The 5,000-nt window shown below is 35.8% G+C and overlaps 1 protein-coding gene across 1 annotated transcript in view; it reads right to left on the bottom strand.

Annotated features, from left to right (window-relative positions):
- LOC122813203 (BMP/retinoic acid-inducible neural-specific protein 3) overlaps positions 1 to 5,000 on the bottom strand; it is a 1,411,290-nt gene that overhangs the window by 132,129 nt on the left and 1,274,161 nt on the right. The window lies entirely within an intron of this gene.

Genomic DNA, 5,000 nt, shown 5'->3' with positions numbered 1-5,000 from the left:
TAAGGTATCATTTTAAAGCTGACATTCATATTAACAAATTACATTCAAATTGTATGGGTCTGCATGGTACATTGACTAAGATATTATGCTTTGTTTTTCCAAAAAGGTAAAAAATATGCACAATATCAGCATTCCTTGCCAAATATTTAATAATGACTTTGATATACACTATCAACATTTACACTGTTGGAAAGGTCAGTGCCTGCTGAACAACTTTCGCATTTACATTTTAGTCTACCTCTTATAGTTAAAGAGTTATGAACATTTGTTTTCTGTATGGTATTACAATTGGATTTTCTGAAAATGAGCTCAGGCTGCACTGTTGTTCCTATGGTGGAATTAAGCAGGCAGCTTTTTTTGAGCTGCTCCAGAGTGAATGAGTTAAGGCTAAAGACATACCTGCCTGAGACACATTGTCCAAGAGCTCAGTCATGTCTCTCTTCTTATAGTCCAGAGAGGTACATCTTATGTCATTCACACCAACATGGACTATGACAGAGTCATAACGGTATCTTGAGTGCATGAGTATAATGGCAGATGCTGGCACCTGACAGACAGCTGTCACCTTCTCCTTAACCAGCCTGGTGAGAGGGAAATCTGTGTGTCCCACAATGGAGTATTCTATGACTAATATGCTAGGATTAGTGTTTAGCCTTATGGGCTTGACAGGTGCGACACTGGTGCATGAGCTATTGTGTGTATTGTGTTCTCTAGAGGAAGTATTATGTGTAGGGTGCTTGTGTTTGTGTTTGGGAGGTCCCTAGTGTTTAGGTAAGTTTGTGGAGAGGATCTTCATGTATGTAGGTATGTGTGATGTGAGTTTGGTTGGAGTAGGTGGTGAGGTGTGCATTCTGTCAACCTGCTCAGTGTCAGTTGTATTGACCGGGTGTGAGAAAACATTGATTCAAGGTTTTTAATATAGTTGCATCCCTCACATGTTGAGTTTGTGTGGACTAGAAGTAGAGGGTTGCCTGTGTATATGAGGCAGTTGCTATACTGCCCCAGGATGGCCATGTTGACCAGGCTGGCTATGAAAATGTGGCAAATTGTCCGTTCATAGTGCTAGCTGAATTTATATGATTAGAAACAGGAATATGGTTGGAACAGGGGTAACATGAAGGAATAACTACTGGGCGAGTTGTGTTAATACCTCAGAGGCTAGGCTTAATGCTACTGTAGTAGGTAGGACAGGGCCTCAGAAAAACTCTTTAGGCCATTATTACAATGGGGTGCTTACACAGCTTCACTAGTGCTGCCTCTTTGCCTGGAAATGTGCTAAAGATGAGGATACACACTTCTATTACCTAGACCTCCTCAATACTCCTTCATAATTTTGTAACTATCTTATTTATTTTTATTTATTTTATTTTACATTTGTTTACTGAGATAGTCCGACTGGATACATGTCCATTTTCAGCGGAGGCCCGGAGAGAAAAGCTCCAAAAAACACATTCAACAAACTGTTAGATTTTTACGTTTAAAACACAAAATAAATACAAAGAAAAAGATTTGTACACAGATGTAAACAAACAACAAACAGATATACACAAACAAATTATTACATTTTTACTCAGATGGAAAATTCTAGACAGTCTTTTTAAGAATGATAGGTTATTGAATGCCTAGAAGGCTAAACTGGTAGTAGATCTTCATTCTACAATTCCTTATCTGCCTCCTATTTAATATCTATTTACGGATAACTCCTTTGGAAAGTGACTAGACTCTTATAAATGTGATACTAACTAATATTTTATGGTATTCTTGTTTTGATTGCCATATAATTACTATTCCGTGCATGTACATTTCTTATGTAAGTCTTATATAACTGCCTTCTATTTATTCTGTAAATTGGAGCATTTCTCTCTGGGCCTCTGCTGAAAATGGGAACTGTGCCTGGTCAGAATTTCCCACTAATCAAAAGCAATAAATAACTAATTAAACTATGTGTACAATCCCTACTTATCTTATTAGCTCTTCAATGCCAAGAAATACATGGCTCCCTATGGAAATGTCCACACACCAAATGCCGAGTGCTGACAAGTCAAAAAACACTTGAGAAGAGTTATCTTTAAAACTTCTTATTGCACACTCCCCACTCTCTGAACTTGTATATCCCGACGCTGTGATTGTCATGCCTTAGAAAAAATGAAATATTCTGAGAAATGGCATCTCAGATTTAGTATAAGTCCATTGTTTTGGCCATTCAGTCTTCATATTTCAGGACTTGTCTAGTAGGTCCCAACATTTCAAATAGTTACCCAAATACGTTTGTCTTTCATTGGCAAGCACATACCAGGTATGGTCAACAGTTTGCTGACTTCTCTAACTGCAGATTCCCAGTTTCTGCAGACTGATCCCAGAAGCACAAGAGGATCCTTGGTCCCAGATGCACAAGAGGATCATTTGTCCCAGATGTGCAAGAGGATCCTTGGTCCCAGATGCAAAAGAGGATTCTTGGCTCCAGTTGCACAACAGGATCCTTGGCCCCAGTTGCACAAGAGGATCATTGATCCCAGATGTCCAAGAGGATCGTACTACCATTTGTCAATTACCTCTGGCTGAACTATAATTCATTTTAGTCACACATAAAGCTTTTTCAACATATAATGCCAAATTGAAATTAAATAAGTCCAAATCAATTTCAGAGATGTGAAACCTTCAGCAAGAAATGACTGTGAGCTGTCCTGGTGGTGGCAATTACAGTCATTTGATTGGCATTGTTGAATGAAGATGTTTGAATATGATTCAGCATTTGATAACAAAAGGATTTGTGATATATATTAATAAAAATGGTTACACTGGCAATGGGAGATGCATATCTTTTTGTTTTCCCTGATGGTTATGAGCAGGAGAAGAAGGTACGTCATCTGTAAGAGTGAATATTTAATCCTCGGATCAATGAAAATTTCTTTCACTTCAGCAAAGTGACATTACCCCTCCCCTCCTCCTGTACCAGAAATGGGTGATCATGAAGCAGTCTTCCCCTTTTTCTTTTTCTCAATAATCATTTTTATTGTTTTGCAAAACCATTATACATTTCACACACTATTTACATTATGTACAATATTGCTTCCAATGTTTTAGTTCCATTTTGAATTTCCCTATAATACATTAAGAATAAATATCATTTTAACCAAGTACAGGAAAATAAAATCACCAAAAATTAAACATAAAAGCATCTACAATAGACAATTATAAACCAACTCAAGCCAATAATTTGTATTATTTCTACATTTTCTATCTAATCCAAGAATGTGTTGGTACACATACAGAATGTCCTGATGGAAAGTGGATAGGAACCGCTACGCCAAAATAATATTAAAGATTTGTTCCCAAATTTTTATGCTGTTTATACTTTTCTTATTATTTCTAATTAACAATTTGTGCGCTAATATATGCTTAATCGCTAACAGCCTGAAATTGTGCCACGACACCTGTGCTGGGTTCAACCAATTTGTGGCTATATATAATTTCATTAGTAAACTAATATTCATAATTACAGTCTTTTTTGTTTTGTCCAAATTCTCCGGTGGAATATGTAGAATCAGAAATTCCCAGGAGAGTGTTGAGTTTTGGTAGCCCATTTTTTGTAGTTGTAACTTTAAAGAATTCCATAATTTATAAATGCACTTGCAACTCCAGAACATGTGTAACAAGTCTGCTGTCTGATCTACACACTGTGGACATTTAGGTGACTTTTTTGAATCAAATTTATGAAGTGTTAGATGAGTATAATATGCATTGTTAAATATCATCAATTGAGTAAAGACCAGTTTTTGAAGTGATACGGATTTTAATGTTAAGTTAAACGCCTCTACTATTTTACTGTCGTCTAGGGATGGCAATTTCTCTCTCCAGTATTTCGATAACAGAATATGATTATTATATTTTCTCTCTTTTGCCATTTTATACGCTGAGGATATATATTTTCTATCTTGTTGCAATGTTTCCCACAGATGACCTGAAATAACTAGTTCCTCTTTTTTAATTTCAGAACTGGTAAAATAATTTATGGCCAAATCTTTTAACTGCCTCATTATAATTAAATAAGAAATGGGAAGATTCATCTCTTTTAAGATATCATGTACCGCTACTCCTAGGAAGGGGTATAAATCCCTTACAGTTAATTCCTTAATAAATGGATATTTATTTAAGTCTATCAGTTGATTACCAATAGTTATATTAGGATTCCCATCAAACGGTTGAAACATCATCATATATTTTAAAAGGTTCAAGGAGGCAAACAGAGTTTGAGTCGCCATTGCCCATACCTTGATGTGCTCCATTAACTCATATTTACTCAATGTTTTTATATTCAAAAATGGTACAGCTTTAACATTAATTCCCTTCCCTTTTATATGTTTATAATTTAGCAGTACCCATTTGGGTATCCATTTTCTATTTTCACTATCCAAGTAAGACACCCTTAAAATCCTATTGGCCTGAATCACTGTATAATACATCTCAAAATCCGGTAAATCCAACCCCCGTCGTTTTAGGAGCCATCAGTTTCTCATAGGATATTCTCGTTTTTCTGGGTTCCCACAGAAATTTCCCCAATCCTATCTGAAATTGCTTAAAAAAGGATTTCGTGATTTTAAGTTGTGCTGCTCTAAAAATATATAGCATTCTGGGGAGAACATTCATTTTTATTATCACTGCTCTTGCCATCATAGGTAGCTTCAACTTACTCCATCTCTTCAAATCCATTGTTATTCGGTCTCCAGTTGCCTTAATATTGTTGATAAAAAATTCTCTATTTTCAGTTGAGAAGTCAATCCCCAAATATTTTATTCTTTCTTCTGTCCTTACTCGTCCTATCAATGGTAGCATTGAAAAAGGTGTAGGTGTCTTTAGAGGGAATATTTTGTTTTTTTTAAATTTAGTTTGTAATTAGCAATTTTCTCAAAGGTTTGTATTGCTGTTAGTATTTTTTCCGTATCTGACACCGGTGTGGTACTGTATATATTTAAATCATCTGCAAAAGCAGCCATCCTAAC

This window comes from Protopterus annectens, chromosome 10.part0 (assembly GCF_019279795.1).
Source record: "Protopterus annectens isolate FY-2018-M chromosome 10.part0, PAN1.0, whole genome shotgun sequence".
Taxonomy (NCBI): Eukaryota; Metazoa; Chordata; order Ceratodontiformes; family Protopteridae; genus Protopterus; species Protopterus annectens.
The sequence above is the reverse complement of the archived record's forward strand: the minus strand, read 5'-3'. Positions and strand labels throughout refer to the sequence as shown.